The 18,138-nt window shown below is 33.2% G+C and overlaps 3 non-coding genes across 3 annotated transcripts; 2 read left to right on the forward strand and 1 right to left on the reverse strand.

Moving 5' to 3' along the window:
• Positions 1-1,564: 1,564 nt before the first annotated feature.
• Positions 1,565-1,636, forward strand: Trnaq-cug. Its single transcript has one exon. It is a non-coding gene; the product is annotated as a tRNA-Gln (tRNA).
• Positions 1,637-15,454: 13,818 nt separating this feature from the next.
• Trnaq-uug lies at positions 15,455-15,526 on the forward strand. Its single transcript has one exon. It is a non-coding gene; the product is annotated as a tRNA-Gln (tRNA).
• A 447-nt stretch (positions 15,527-15,973) lies between these two features.
• Trnaq-cug lies at positions 15,974-16,045 on the reverse strand. Its single transcript has one exon. It is a non-coding gene; the product is annotated as a tRNA-Gln (tRNA).
• Between the last annotated feature and the right edge of the window lie 2,093 nt (positions 16,046-18,138).

Genomic DNA, 18,138 nt, shown 5'->3' on the forward strand with positions numbered 1-18,138 from the left:
CTTCGGTGCGACAAAGCCAGCCCTGCGGTCACCAACCTGCCTGCCCAGTGCGGTAACTATGGGCAACACATGAGTTCGCGCCATTTTTGGCGCGAGCTTATGGAGGCCTATGTCCAGCAGTGGAATGCGAGAGGCTGAAGTGATGATGATGAGTGATAAATATGAAAATAATAATATTAGATATTTAGAATATGTTAAATAAAAAAGATTATAGCTTATTAAAAAATTCTCTAACTATTGTAATGAGAGTATATATATATTAGCTTATCGCGTGCTCAGAGCCATCTCGTGGCTAATAAAGATTTAGCGCTTCTCGGAAAGGAGAATAAGAGAAGGGCACGTTCCCTAACAATTTGCTACATTGATTTGTTACCAGTTAAATAGGACTTTATTGTCGATTAAACACATTCGTTAAATTGTTCCCTACAAAATAAAACATTTGAACTTATCAGATAAACCAATTAGTGGGGTACAAACTCAAAGGTAAATTTGTTCGTATTTTGTAAGATTATGATGTTTATCTGAACTACTCTGGACCGTGAAGGAAATAAAATATCGAAGGTGATATTACATAATTAGTAAATAATATAACAATAAAGTTGAATAAAAAATGTTCGACTGTTGACTAGCTTTATCCACGGTATCACACATGTTGATTTAAGGAAAAAAATACAGCCTTCCTTGGCAAATGAGCTGTGCAACGCAATCAATTTTAACCAGTACCTACTTTTTGAGATTAGCGCATTCAAACAAACTTCAGCTTTATTATATTAGTATAGATACAGCATTATATATGGCTATAACTCAGAAACTTTATTAAAAAAATAAACTAACTACTATGATAACCCTAATATTACTTTTATTTAGTTTAAAAATTAACATCGTGAAATATTCTATGGGGAACAAATAAATGTATGTACATACATATTTAAAAATTTATCACAAAAACTTCTATATATACAGGTGTTCGATTCCTAACTGCGTTTCATCAAATGAGGGATTCTGTAGGGGTAATTAATCACGTTACACGTAAAAAAATCCTTACTAATTCTTAAATTTGACTTTGTTTATATAGGCGAGCAACTTTGATAGACTCGTTCCGCATGATTCGCGGTTCGTGAGCGCTGAACGACTATAATTTACAGTAAAACACAATCTACAAGAAAAAGAATTCGTTTCCAATTGCTATTCTTTAGCTGTATGCGGCTGTTAGTATTAATATTTCATTTTGTAGTCATTTTTTAGGTCTAAGAAAAATAGTATTGGACGCTTATGCAAAAGTACGTTTCCAGTTGTAGCACGTATATTAAGACAAAGTAAAATTTAAAAAAGGCCTAGATTTTTTACTTGGAACGTAATCTATAATACCTACCGAACTCCCTATTTGAAGGAACGCAATTAGGAGTCGAACACTATTTAACAACTGTCTGATTCAGCGGTTAGTAAAATTTTCTAAGCGTGTAAAATGGGACATGAGGTACAACGCGCGGCTCAAGTATCATAATATATTAATAAGAAAATTTTAAAAAAAATCAAGTAACTACTTTCACAATTTTGTTGAGTCGGTTCCATGGTGTAACGGTTAGCACTCTGGACTCTGAATCCAGCGATCCGAGTTCAAATCTCGGTGGAACCTTACAGTTGTTAGTGAATTTTTACCGAATGCTCTTTTATATTTTTTATATTTATTACTATTTTTATATTTTTTTAGTCGTTGAACTGTTCTCTCTATATCACTTATTTTATTTTATAAGCTTTTAGCGAAATCGATATCTTAATTACAGTTAAATATTGCAAATATATTTAAACGCTTATCTTACACAGTAGAATTAACAAAGCTATAGTAAATATTTCTAACTATATATTAATACGTAAAGCAAAAACTTTGTACCCCTTTTTAGAAAAATTGCGAGGACGGAGGAGTATGAAATTACAGTGCAGTGTTTGAGTTACTCTTATAGTTTATATAGAGAAGGAGTGCAGAATGCTAATATTTTTTTCAAATCTAAACAAATAATTGTGTTTGCAGGCAAACGAAGAAAAACCGACTTCAATTATATCGACAAGTAATACAATGTAGGTAGACAAAAAAAAAGTCAAGTAAATACGCATTATCAAAGATTACTCCAAAAGTTGTTATCAGATCTCGATGAAATTTAAATGTGACCATATGATAAACATCGGTTTTCGATTAAATTAAAAATCATTAAAATCGGTACACCCAGTAAAAAGTTAAGTGGATTTTCGAGAGTTTCCCTCGATTTCTCTGAGATCCCATCATCAGATCCTGGTTTCCTTATCATGGTACCAAACTAGGGATATCTCCTTTTCAACGAAAAAAGAATTATCGAAATCGGTTCATAAACGACGGAGTTATCCCCGAACATACATTAAAATATATATATATATATATATATATATATATATATACGGTCGAATTGAGTATTCTCCTCCTTTTTTTGAAGTCGGGTAATAAATAAAATTGGAGTTTCTGTTTGTAAAATTAAAATAACCGCTTTTAACTAAATTCATATGTATGTATACACGGTACATATACCAAGATAACATTTTTTATAATTTTTGTCTGTCTGTCTGGCCGTCTGTCTGCCTGCCTGTCTTTTTGTTCCGGCTAATCTTTGAAACGGCTGGACCCATTTTAACGTGACTTTCACTATTAGATAGCTGATGTAATAAGGAGTAACTTAGGCTACTTTTATTTTAGTTTTTTTTTTATAACTTTGCGAACTTAACCTTAATTATTTTGTTAAATTCCACGCGGACGAGGTTGCGGGCACAGCAGAAAACATTACACACACTACCATGTATTTGACACAGGCACGCATATTTATACTCTTTTGTTGTCAAAGTCTGTAGTCAAATTGTAAAATTTAAAAAAAGGTTCTATATTTTCATTATTTTTTGGCCAGCACTAATAGATATAGTCTACACCTTCGAGTGCAGAGTTTTCAACTATCACCGGGTAGGGTTGAACATGGCTATTGAATGTGACTTACGTCTTGCTCATGTTCTAAGGCCACTTACTTGGTATGGAAATAAATACAATAATTTTTAATTTTTTTAATTTCTATTAAATAAAATACATGCTACGTCATTGCTGAGTGACATATGCTATATTTTTTGCCTATTTTGTGCTGTGTGGCTACGGCACTAAAGAATTTAGCCACCCCCTCTCTTCCCGTGGGTGTCGTAAGAGGCGACTAAGGGATAACAAGGTTCTACAACCACCTTGGAACTTAAGAAGCCGACCGATGGCGGGATAACCATCCAACTGCTGGCTTTGAAATACACAGGCCGAAGACGGGCAGCAGCGTCTTCGGTGCGACAAAGCCAGTACTGCGGTCACCAACCCGCCTGCCCAGCGTGGTGACTATGGGCAAAACACATGAGTTCACGTTATATTTTCGTAAACTTGTGGAGGCCTATGTCCAGCAGTGGACTGTATAGGCTGTGATGATATGCTATATTTACCGGGTGGAAACGGGAGCCGAAATCGTGTATACACGCGAAGCAGCTTACGAAAAACTAGCATAATGAATTCAATTTCCAGCCTATCGTAATATTGAAATTTAATAAAACACCACCAAACATTCTTTATTACGTGATTAGAACGAGACAAATAACGAAGTTAAGCGAAATAAAACGGAAAGCAATTCGCGTAATGTTCGTCGGTTCGTCGCGAATAATATATTAACCTCGCATTAAATTGTATCTCCGGTGACGCCCTCACGGCGCCCGCGGGTGTCGTCAATGTATCGACGGTAATTATTATTGAACGGATATAGACTACTTGGAAATGTTTTATAGGCGACGGTACGAGTAGGACACGACAGGCATATACGTTTTTTTTTATACAACTAGGTTGACAAACTAGCGTACGGCTCATCTGATGGTAAGCGATTATCGTGGCCGTGATAGACTGCACACCAGCATCACAGATGTGTTTCCGACTCTACCCCCACTCCCCCTATGAGATCAGGCTACCTCACACACATCAGGCAAACAATACTGCTTGAGAGCAATGTTATTTAGCCATGATCTTCCGTAAGGTATTTCCCCACTCCAGAGTTTTGTCCAGATATTGAAGCTCCGATTCTCTAGGCAAAACCAAATCGCAAGCCCGTCTAGTGACTTTTATAATGTCAAATTTTTTAATATTTTATTGAAAAATATAATATTCTAATATTTATAATAACACTTAACGATTGCCGATTTTAAAATCTTTAAAACCCGTCAAGTGGTCGTATCGAAATCGTTACGTGTAAAAGGGTAACGTTAGGCATAGTCTAATGTCGTAAACGTTGACGTTTGCGTTATGGGCAATAAGGTTAGTGGTTCTTTGCATAATACCTCTACCCGTAGCAGTTGCATTGAATTTTACAGTTGCTTAGTTTTATTTTCGTAGTTCTTTAATCGGTATTACTTGGTAATTTTTAACCGACTTCCAAAAAAGGAGGAGGTTCTTGATTCGACTGTATTTTTTTTTTCTTTTTTTTAATGTATGTTACTTCAGAACTTTTGACCGGGTGGAGCGATTTCGTCAAATTTTCTTTTAATCGAAAGGTGGTGTGTGTCATGTGGTACCATTTAAATTTATTTGAGATCTAACTATAACTTTTCGAGTTATATCTAATAATGCGTATTTACTTGACGCTTTTTTCGTCGACCTACGTTGTATTATTCCGCATAACTTTCTACTGGATGTACCTATTTTGATAATTTTTAATTTAATCGAAAGCTGGTGTTTATCATGTGGTCACATATAAATTTTATCGAGATCTGATAACTACTTTTTGAGTAATCTTTGATACCGCGTAGTTACTTGACTATTTTTTCGTCGATCTACGTCGTATTACTCGTCGATGTAATTGAAGTCGGTTTTTTTTTTCGTTTGCGAGCAAACACAATTATATTATTTCAAGTAATGCAAGTATGAAATGATTTTCTTGTTACGTTTAGGCTTTGATATATGTCTATCAGTTTGTAAGTTAAGATATGGGGATGGCTGATACATAATACCATAGTTACACTAAATATCAAAAACATACTAAGAAAATCTTAAAGGCAAATATTAAAAACCAGGTCCTAAACAAGATACACTGTAATATTGTGACCAAAATGTTTTTTCAGGTTTATATTTTTTTTACGATTGATACTAACCATTACGAATGCGATGCTGATCCCCATTTTTGATAAACTACTATTTATATTTATGGCAGATACTTTTGGAATCATGCTAATTTGTAGACCATTAAATGTAATAAATATCACTAAAATTATCCGAACTAAACATAACACCAATGAAACAATACTAAATGATAATTTAGAAAACGTTGTAACAGCCAATTTGTCCTGCTGTAAGAAATATATTATCCTCAGCAAAAACGTCTTTATTTTTAATATATAGATATTAGAAGAATTGGTTATATCACACAAAATTAATATTGTTTTGTCCGCTAATTATAAAACAATGTATCATAAAAAGGCATTCTTAAACGTACTTGATTTTATTATATTAAGTTGTCTGAAACGGTATGTTAAACTAAATATAATTACTGTGCAAAACACGTTAAAGATCTTTTACAAAATAAGTTTCCGCAAAAATGGAGACATACGGCTGACTGCGAACAAATTTACCGATTCATTTAACAAGCAACAGCAATATTTGAACAATCCTCCCCGAGTACAAATAATAATCTCGTTATTAGCCCCCTACAATGAGCGTTTAAAATAAAATTCACTCAAAAGCACAACCCTTGTTCCAAGACAAAGGAAAAATCAAAAACTAAATCGTCCCATATTCATATCACAAATCAATATAAAGTCGACCTAATTTTATAGGCAATAAGAATCAAAACAGAATCGCGCATTTTAAATACTCAAAAAATACTTTCGTTTCAATGTAACAGCAAATAAATAAATGCTAAATTGATTTAAAACTGTATTCCCTAACAATAAAAATCAATTTTGGATATATTACACATAGATGTAGTAACATTAGGGTCACATAAAGCCGTAGGCCTATTTGTGTCGGTTTCACACTTACAACAATAGTGTCATGATTCCTGATCCCGGATTATCCCGAAACAAGGCCGGGATTAGGTGGGTTGCGGCAAACAAATGGGCTAACGATGGAACAAGTGTATATCGCATAACTAATTGTGTTTCAATATCAAATTGTTTTTTTAATTGCCAATAGAGATATTGTCGTTAAAACAATTCTAATTATGCATATAAATTGAGGTAAGACACAGCAGGAAATATCTGCGTGAAAGCCTGCAGTAGCCCGACTCAATCTTACAGAAGGTGACAGATAAATATTATAGCATTAAAATAATGTTGTGTTATGTAGTAAATAAGGTAACCACAACTCCTGGTAATGTGCAACCGGCAACGATTGACTAAAAATAAGTTATTACGCAAAAAAAGATCGCTAAAATGCGCCTAAAAAAAGCTTCGCTTAGTAAGGAACATATTTTTAATGATAATCTTTTATTTGTAAAAAGCATAGGTTTCTCAATAAGATATCTATAAACACAATAAATTACAAAAACTATTTTTTTTTTAATGAAAATCAACTGCACCTATGTAAGAGATATGGAAGACGAGAAAATCCGCAAATATAACGCAACAATGAGAACATTACCGTAACATTATATCATAAGCTCGAAGACGAGACGAGCGGATCCAGGTAATTACTATTGTATTGTTCGAGATTAATTAATCACCATCAACAATGGGATTACAATTGTATCACTAAACGCACCACGACACGTGATATGATGAATAGTGCATGATTAAGACGATGTTAGGACTGAACGTGGTTGGTAATAAAGCGGGTAAAATGAATTAACTTACAGCTTTACCGTTTTACCTAAAATATAACCAGAAAGTCCTATAGAATCAAGTGTTCAAAGTGATCGTGAAAGCTCAAAAACTTATACAGAAAAAGATGAACTTTGAAAATAGGCTTTAGAATAGACTTTACAATAGTTTTGGCTATTCTACTGTGATACCAACATTTACTAACTTTCTGTGAAAACTCACGTCATGTTATACTGTTATACGTGTCGGCACTTGCGCTGTCGTACCCAATTACCAAGAAATTTATAAACATCAGATGCACCGATCACGCCACCTAGCACATCGTTCGATAGTCACCTACCCTCACTCATTATATTACTCGAGTTATTCTGACGTATATGAAACGAACGGTGCAACCTCGGCTAAAGCAGTCTTGGCTCTGGCTTGGCACGGTGTACTTGTTGTATCTTGCTAGTAGCTTAACCTAGACTTTTTCAATAATTAATTTGTGCAAACGAATTAATTGTTACATATCATATTACGATTTATAATTTGGCTAGGCAGGGCGGACAACTCGAGCAGTGAAGGTGAGCGTCGATGTACATCTCAAAGGGGGCTTAAACCTACACCAAGGTCGCAAGTCCTAGAAACTGCTCTGAGTTTCTCCCTGTGCCACACGATGGACTCGACACCCGCACGGTGAATCCATCGAATGCTAAGAAGTTAGTATCCGCCCTGTTAACTAATAACTATCCCGAGTTCCGTGCCGCGTACCTTTCTATTAAAATAACTGCTTTTCTACTAAGTGAATCCCGTGTATAATACATTGGTGATATCATAAATTGTGTTTACTTGTGCCAACATGACCACTGAAGCCCACAGTATACCGAGTACTCAGAGACGATGACCGAGAGAAATCTACCTTCATCCGACATATGTACGTATTATAATTAATATATACTACGTTATACGTTTTTCAATCATTCAGATAAAAATACTAACAATTAAGTTACATAAATCATAAATTTACTATGGATATAAAAGATTTATACAGCAAAGACAATTTAAAAAAAAAGACAGCTAGGTAGACATTTTGAATAGCCCAATAAAATGAACAAACATTTATAGTTTGAATATATCTATATCGCATCTCAATATAAAAAATATAAAAAAAACTCAAAATCGAAATAAAAAATACAATACTCAAGTAGGCTTTAAAAGAACTTTTAAATCGTCATTTTACAAATTAAAATTACATTTGTTTTATTTTACTATTTATATTTAAATGTGAAGCTGCAACCGATTTGGAATGCAGATTCTGTAGATAAGAATCAGGACAAAATTCCGGGGTTACTGTTTAAAAAAAAAAACTGGGTTTTATTATAAATGTAGTCATGTCTTGAAATTACAATGCACTAATTCAAGACTAGTACTAAAAATGATTTTCAGGGTTTTTATGTCGAAATTCACCCTATCACTAATTTCAGATACCACTGCAACCCATCCGTCTGACTGTCAAGTACTGTTGAATCCTAATTGATAGCCATTTAAAACTGACATTCACAGCGCATATTAATGAAGGGAAATGGAATGGGAAGAAGGGGTAACAATGGCTTCTAGATCTATCACTTGTTGTATAAAATGCAATAGTAAAACCTTCTCATTTATTTTTAGGAAGAGTGTTATATTGTTTTGACCAACCTATATTATATTTAAAAAAAAACAACTTACTTCCTACAGCTAAACTCTATAAAAACATTACATTATTATATTTTGTCCAATTTATTTCATATAATTTTTTTGTAATTATGACAAAACTAATGCTTCACACTCTACAGCTCTCTGTAGAATGGTAATTCTGTAATTGATAAACATGAAGCAGGGCTTCATCTCTACAAATAAATAAAATTGGAGTGTCTGTTTGTAATATTAAAATAACCGCTTTTTACTAAATGCATATGGATGTTTACACGATACATATACCAAAATAATATGTTTTACAATTTTTGTCTGTCTGTCTGTTTGTCTGTGTTCCGGCTAATCTCTGAAACGGCTAGACCAATTTTGACGGGACTTTCACTGTCAGTTAGCTGATATAGTAAGGAATAACTTAGGCTTCTTTTATTTTAGAAATTTATTAATTTTATAAGTCTGCGAACTAAATAATAACTTTTTCGTTAAATTCCATGCGAACGAAGTCGTGGGCACAGCTAGTAGATACTTAATATAAATATAACAAGTATTATTAATATAGTCTAAACCAACATTTCTCATGAGCTTAGACCGAGCCTATGTCCGTCAGTGTCAAGGGTCAGTTATTATGACAACTGCCCCACTCATCACGACTATCAACTCCCTATTCTACTCGTTTATACAATAAATAAAAGTGCTAAAGTCATTCCAAATGAACATTACAATGAAATATGTAAAATGAAAGACTTCCGTAAATGTCTAGACTTAAAATCAGAATCTCTAACCGCCATTAGCAAAAATCACAAAAAGGTTATTCAACATGCCCAGTAAAGGAAAATCAATTCAAGCTCCAAACAAACCTATTCTATTTATTACACCAGAAAGAACCCAAAATAAAGTATTGCCGAATTCCATTACAGGCTGTCTGCTGAAACCGCTAACGATCTCAGGGTGGAGTTCTCTATCTTTTTTATCTTTACGAAATTTATATAAGGCTATCTCTTTTGCACCCTAGTGTGAAATCAGTCCTACAAATTAAATCCCGCCTCAGATTATTACATAGCTCAGTGACTGTTCATAAATAACCCGCAGGGCGGAACGCGAAAATGTACTGAGCGTTCCCATTCTGGAGTCAATAATTTTAATGTGGAATCGGGTTCTTTTTTGCTTATTCTATTCATCGTATTTCATTTTGAAAATCGAACATCAAATTCAAATCCAAATTGATTTGTATTTTTTATTCGAAAGAGATACGTAATTTAATTAGATTGTATAACAAATAATATCTACTATTCGAAAAACAAACCATTTCGAATAATAATGACGTAAACATTTTTTATGTCATCCAAAGCATGTTAAGTCTGTAACTGAAAAATATAGAGTCCAATCCATATGAACACTTCCGTTGAAAAAAAAAGTACTCAAATAGCCAGTGACACCGAATCCAAATTACGAAGCGCTACGAATTTCGAAATTCAAATTGTAGCGAGGATTTGGGGCGTGCATTCCTGTGCGACGCGACTGCGTTATATTATGCCTGTGATTTATTGCATTGGATTCTCTTCGGTAATTAGTGCGTGCCTCTCCGTGAGCCCGGTGATGCTGTAGATCTAATAAATTGTTTATTTACCCTTTTGTGTATGTTTATTTCTATAACGCTTGACTTGTTTTGGTCTAAATGATTTTAAAGCAAGGTCCTGGATTGTTTTTTTTTTTTTCAAAAATATAACAACGATGAAACCACTTTTAAGATACTCTAATGCCAGCTCAAGTAGTTTGTATTTTTCCTGATGACATCTTTGTATATTTACATATTCATCATAAAATAAGCGTGAATTATAATTTGATGAATTTTCCTAATATTCTGACTAAAATTATTTCAATATTGTATAACTAGTTTTATTAATTTAAAAAAGCATTACAACTATATTACTATAAATAATTATGAAGGTAGATGTGACGCTTCGCTCGCGTGACGAGAGTTTACAGGCCAGTCTTACTCTTAAAATTATACTATGTGGTTGCGAGCATCATTAGAAAAAATAAAACGGGCCTAATGTTACATAAAAGTTGTCTAAAAGAGATATCTCTTTTAGCGATAATACCGCCTTTGTATGTTCCTCTAATTGTACTTTTTTGTTTTTGTAATCATTAATGATATACAATAAAGAATATTATTGTTATTACCCCGATTATATCTATAACAAGAAAATTAAAGTAACATTCCTCGCAAAATTTTAAAACAAATTTATTTATTATATATTTCATATTTATACGTAGTAAAAATTTGAAAAAGAATATTTATAATTTTTAATTAAACCAAATACAATACCGACAGTTAACAGTCGTCGTCACCGGCCCCCACGGATCCCGGATTGAGTTTAATCGGGCGACCGGAACGGCCATTAATAACGGCTCTGTTAATTGAACTCCTAGATGCTGGTTATATTTCAAATTTAGAACACGGATAAACAAATGATTGTTCACAGATAACAAAGTAATATTTCATTTTTAATTGCTGTTAAGCCTACTTAAAAATGCACAGTGGCGGATTTACAAATTTGCCGTCAGTAAGCTGTTCAATTTTTGCCGCCCCTAGTGACCTCTGAAAATCGATAATCTACTTCCTAGTAGGAGTATATTCAGGTGAAGATCCAGCCCTCAAAAAGTTTGTGGTTACAGTCACCCAAAAAACGACTAGTGCTAGTCGCAATTATTTCTGCTGACCTTACTTATTTAGTTATATCCACTGTTGTACAAAGGTTACGAGCACGCCCTTTCATTTTCTCGATCTACATATATATAATAATGTTACTAAAATAAAATTTTGGCAAAATTTGACGCTCCTTAGAATTGCCACCCTAGGTTCCTACCTACTCAACCTACTGGTAAATTTGCTATATCTAGAGTCTTAAAAATGAAAGATTGTAATAAATATTGTGCACTCGTAAGGGATTATCCATTAAATAAGTTCGCAAATAAGTGGTATTTCCTTAACGTGACGAGATATGAAAAGAAGAAGATTTATATTTATACCTTTAAAATAAAACAAAATCAAAATATTAATCGTTACTATTTTTAATAACGAAATTATTTTAGGGGGCCTAGATTTTATGACGTAATATTATCAGGGGTCAATTAAAGTGTGGCTTAGCGTGATAAAAGGGGAGGGTAGTCAAAAACAGTAAAATCTGCATGGCCTTTTTTTTATGGCCTTCAACATGACAAAGTCACTTTAGTCATCGGGTAGTTGCTATTTTTATGATATTTAGATTTTTTATAGCAACTTCTTAGCATCCCTTAAATTATAGTACATAGAAATCAATACTATTGTATTGATATACTGCATATTAATATAGTATTTGTTTTGTCTGTTTGTTATGAAATGCTTACTTACAAGTTACTACAGAATAACATACGATAATAAAAAAATCAAACTCTCCTTTTCGTATCAATATCCTAGCTGACCCTATACAGTCGGTTAAGCCTATTGCAGTTCACTGCTGGACATAGGTCTCCCCAAGTTCCCACCAGATATCCCAGTTTTCCACAATCCTCATCCGGCCTACACCGGCAATCTTATGTAGATCGTCAGTCGAGCGGGCCAGAGTACGTCCCACACTGCGTTTGCCAATACGCGGTCTCCACTCCAGGACACGTCTGCTTCAACGGCCATTGGTCCCGCAACACAGGTGACCAGCCCACTGCCACTTCAACTTGCTAATATGACTTATACTTTATTGTAAACGCTCTAATCTTAGGAACTACTTCTTCGAATTGAAAAATTCTTATTATCTTGGATGTTTGAGGAGGCTACAGACTATTTTAGTATTGTAGTAGATTTTTTTCTCAAGTTAACGCATTTGAAACCGCAAGGCACAGTTAGTAATTATAATGTACAGAAAATCGTTAATTCTGGCACATTATGTATTTTTATTAATCAGTAGACTTCGTTCTATCAAAAGTTAACAGTTTTCTCTTCTTTTTTTTTATTAAAACCTTCCGTTAAGGAACATACAAAAAAATAAATTAGCCGAATTGGTCGAGCCATTCTCGAGTTATGCGCTTAGTAACATTCATTTTTATTAGATAGACTTAACATTTTCATGTATCATTACAACACAAATGTAAGTGCTGGTTTTGATACAAAACTGCATCTACGTATGTAAAAATCCATCATCACACAATCATCGAAAAATAAAGCGTCAAAAATTTAATTTCACAGTTTCCGTCGATTTTCAATCAACACTAACACGCTTCGTCGATATATACAGAGTTATATATAGTTCAGGATGCGAGGACGAGGCAAAAAATCCCTTTCAGCTATCATTATGTGATTGCGCGCAGGTGTGTACGCGGCGGAGTGGATTACAGACACGACGGGCTGCTAAAATGTATCTATGTATATGGACAAAATTATTTATTTATTTAAACGTTAATAATTTATTAATTTTGTATTAAGCCTGGTTTATAAACAGAAAGAGTGCTGCTTGTATTATTTAGATAATAATAATAATAAAAAAAAACTTTTATTATAAGGTATCATGTATTAATAACTAAATACCTTACAGAGGGCCTGTCTTACGAACAGACAAATTTTTTCTAAATTTTTATTCCATAAGAAGGTTCAAGAAAACAAAGTAGACAACTTGGGAAAAAAGTCGGCTAGAATTGATCTGATCTAACCGTTGCGTTGTTAAGTTTAGGCGCCTAATGAGACATTTCGCTAGTAGGTTTTCAATTCGACTGTATTTTTTATGTTACCTAATAACGTCTTACTGAGTGTAACGATTATGACGATTCTTTTTTTTTTATTCGAAAAATGGAATTTTTTAAAAAATTACACACCCTTTCACCAATCAAGCGAACTGTCCTTCTTGATTGGTCAAGTATACCTGTTACCTGTAAGTTTTATTTAACGATAAATAAAGTCCTGGTTATGAATGAGACATATATTTTTGGGCTTCATAAAGGATTTTTTTTGTGAAACAATGATATAACTGAAAAAACAGTGTAAATAGTTTTAGAAAATTACTATGCACTTTTCGATCTAGACCACTTTTTACAAGATATCTCTTGTTAAACAAATCAATGGCGATTAGAATTTAGTTTATATTAACATTAATACGTAATTGATTAATTTAATTATATAAGACATAATTATGCTTATTGTATTTAAATAAAATTCGATTTTTGAAGCTCTTTTAATGACATCATATATTAAATAACAAAAAATATTCTTATTACATTCTTTGATGAAGGCAAGATTACTGTTATTCTAAAGTAAATAATTATCCATCCCATTAAATTATATTATGACAAACCTCTCTCGTTGCAGCGAAAATGGTATACATTACAAAAACATAAACCAGTTTTGAGAGAAAGCAACATTTTACCGCTTCCGATCAGCATCGCTTCCCAATATAAATCATTTGCTGTCGCAGCGTATTGGATTAAGATTTCCAATGTATTGGATGAGAAGGCTTCATCTCGCGGAGTGACAGCCACGAATATATTGATAACGAAATTTCCCTGGAGTGACGCTTACTTTGTATGTAGATACGTTATGTACGACTGCTGTGTGCTTGCTGTGTTATGTATAATACATATTTTAGTATTACTATTAATTACTGGTCATTATAATGATATAATTGTTTTCAATATAGGTAAATAAAAAAAACTTTGTTGATAAAAATCAACCGTTCAATTTTCTTTTGGTAATGAACTTTTTTGTGAAAAACGGGTCCAATTAAGAATTTTATTTTATAAAAACACTAGATTTTAGCCGCGGTTTTGCTCGCATTGAATTTTTTTTTTTTTGATAAAAAGTACCCTATGTTACTTCTAATACGTGTAAGAATATGTGTACAAAGTTTCATGAAGATCGGTTAAGTAGTTTTCGCGTTAAATCGTAACAAACAAACTTACATTCACATTTATAATATAATTAGGGATTAACACTATTACGCTACTTATTAATAAATACGTTTTGATTAATCACATAATACTTCTGTATTTGCATCTTTTTCTTTTCTGACCTCATTAAAATATAATTATATCTTCTGATACACTCTACTCTACTCTTTACTAAGAGGGTGTTTTTACAATTGACAAAGATAAACTTAAAAGCCACCAAAGAGACATACAAACATAATTGTTTTTTTGTTAAGTATCCAGTTTCCTTATCTATAGATACAAGTAAATAATATTGGAGTGTCTGTTTGTAATATTAAAATAATCGCTTTTCACTAAATGCATATAGATGTATACACGGTACAAATACCAAAATAACATTTTTTTACAATTTTTGTCTGTCAGTCTGTCTGTCTGTCTATTTGTTCCGGCTAATCTGTAAACGACTGAACCGATTTTGATGGGACTTTCGCTGGTAGACAGCTGATGTAATAAGAAGCAACTTAAACTACTTTTATATTAGAAATGTATTTACTTTATAACTGCGCTAATCCGTTCTATTCCATTCTGTTCTATTTTGTTATATTCTGTTCTCTTCTATTCGACTTTCTATTCTCGATTTTCTGTTTGATTTTATAATCGATTTTCTAAACGGGTTCTAATCGGATTCTAATCGATTTTCTATTCGACTAATTATTCGATTTTATAGTCGATTTTTATTAGACTTTACAATCGATTCTCTATTCGATATTAATCGATTTTATACTCGTTTTTTTTTTTAGATTCCATTCGATTCTATTCTATTCGATTTTCAATCGATTTTCTAATCGATTTTCTGTTACGCAGTATAGAGATATGAGGTAACACAAATAAAAACTTATAGCAGTAGTTAAAAGTATTCTTGAAAAAATCGAATTGTGTATGTTTACACAAATGTCAGCCAATTATTAGTTCAGTTTCTTAAATATAAATATGTAAAATATTATATAAAAAAAAGTGTATGTATAAAATTATATAACTGTAAATCGGTTCCATGGTGTAATGGTTAGCACTCTGGACTTTGAATCCAGCGATCCGAGTTCAAATCTCGGTGGAACCTGACTTTTTTTATTAAATAACAAAATGCTCTGCGTTTGAAGGCTATAAACTTAATCTACGTTCTTAAATTAGGGTTTAACAAATAATTCATTCAAAAGCAATTTTTGATGAAATAGAGGAAATATATTGGTCAAAATATAGAGCAGCTTGACTGGGGAATTACATTAACCATACAGAAACTGCTTTCAAATGACGTTTTTCTGTCATTGGCAAGGCAACCAGAGCTCCTGGAGAAGCAATATTGATTGTTTTTTTTTTAGTGAAAGCACGTAACTTTTTTAACTGGATGTTCCCGTTACCGGGTTCTACCATTTAAATTTGAATCAGTAAATGTTCGATATAAATTGACGTCTTTTTTTTTATTTCAGAACAAACAATTATTATTTTGTATACCTTTTTGTGTAGGTCGTGTTAAAACAAAAATATAAAAAAGGTGATAAAATAACTCAGGTTCCACCGAGATTTGAACTCGGATCGCTGGATTCAGAGTCCAGAGTGCTAACCGTTACACCATGGAACCGACTGTCTGGATTTCTCAATAATTAGATACATTTGCTATTGAAACTTCGTAGGCGTTGAAATAAAAATAATAATCTTAATTTACATAAATGTATCTTTAAATCTGCAAAAGATGGCATTTTCATTGAATTTCAATATTAAATTTTCGCTTATTTTGCTGACTATTTTATACGATTATGTCGACAACAAGCGTACGGCCTACCTGATGGTAAGTTGGTACCTTACACGCCTATACACTATTCACGATCTACGTAAGATTGCCGGTGTAGGATGGATGAGGATTGAGGAAAACCGGGATGTCTGGCGCAAACTTGGGGAGGCCTATGTCCAGCAGTGGACTGCAATATGCTGAGCTCACTGACTGATTGACACTATACACGCCTTCAACTCTAGAAACATGAGAAGCGCGTTGCCGAATCAACTCCTGATCGTGCTCCAGAGCTCTGGGCACTTACCTCACCACAGGAAGACAAAGCTACTTGAGAGCATTATTATTTGGCTGTGATCTTCTGTAAGGTTGAGGTACATTTCCTGACGGGCTGCTCAGATTTTCAGCAGGATATATACTGCCGTGTCCTACCTTGACGATGACTGGCTAGAATTATAGTGAAATAAAAATATTATATCACTGTTAGAACATTATATACATACGTACACTATTAATGAACGTTATACATATAATAATTAAAAATGCAACTGATCGCTGTCGGTACATTTGAGATATATGAGAAAAAAATATTATTGGGACCTTTGTCAACACAAATAACACCCAAAATGACGATTGTTAGAATTTTGGTCGTTTGTCTGTGAGTTTGTACACGCAAATCTCAGAAACAGCTTATCCGATGTAGATGTGGTTTTCACTAATATATTGTGGTAAGCTTCACTTTATTTATTTAAAGAATCACTTTGGAGATGTAAATACCCAAATGACCATAAAATGCCGTCCAAAGTCACTGTTCCACGCGGACAGTCGCGGGCGCAACTAGTTTTTAAATAAATAATAATAAAGCACAATAGCAAAATAAAGAGACAGTTTAAAATTTTAATAAGTTTCATATATTCGTAACATAAGTAAAATACATAAGTTTGTATAAACAGCCTCTGTACTCGTACATGAGAGTTATACAGACTATCTGTTAATATAAGTTTCATTAAAACCGGTTCAGTACGTTTTGAGATTTTGTTTTTTCATATAAACAAACGAACATACAAAAAACACACGCATTAGCTTAGTTTCGCCTGCAATGGCACAGGTGGAAACGTAAGTATAACACGTATCAATTGGTAAAGTAAAATAATTTCAAATAAATTATGCACTCGCGTCGCCTTTTCTAACTGGAAACCTTTCTTTTCGTTGGAACTTTCGTTACATTTAATTATAGTTAAGTTATATAACAACCGCTGTGATGTAGTTGTACGTGAGCTATGTGCGCTTACACCGGCGGCTTGCGGGTTCGATTCTTGCTCGAGATGAATATTTGTATTCATACAAATATTTCTTTCCGATTTGGATGTCTGTTCTTGTCGTCCTTGTCCCCCCACCATGCTTTAGAACAAGTACACGTTAAAGCAAAAAGAATATTCCCTCCTATTGGGTATCCGTTTACAAAAAATACTATTAAATTAGTATAGTGACAAAAATACAACGTCTTAAAACATATATTTTAGTTATTAATATAAATTTCGAAATAAACAAAAGATACTTTTGACAGTAGTAATGTCATTTTAACAAATTGTTTACATTCTTTATGTTTGCACACCTGTCGATTGTAGCGGTTCTATTTATAGTGGAGAGAAATGAAACTCGATGTTGACTAATTATTATTTGCTTCAAGATAGCATATTCAAAAAAAGTCTTGACATTGCTGACATTAGCCACAACAAATTTTCACAAAAAAAAATTACGTTGCAGACATAGGTTTAGCCTTATCGTTTTTTTTTTTTTTGCCGTAAGTTTTTTTTTACATAACTAGGTCGACAAACAAGCGTACAGCTCATAATGGTAAGCGATTACCGTAGCTTATAGACGTCTGCAACAACAGAAGCATCGCAAACGCGTTGCCGACCCTATCCCCAATTCCCCCTAAGAGC

The sequence above is a fragment of the Melitaea cinxia genome, chromosome 3 (assembly GCF_905220565.1).
Source record: "Melitaea cinxia chromosome 3, ilMelCinx1.1, whole genome shotgun sequence".
Lineage (NCBI taxonomy): Eukaryota > Metazoa > Arthropoda > Insecta > Lepidoptera > Nymphalidae > Melitaea > Melitaea cinxia.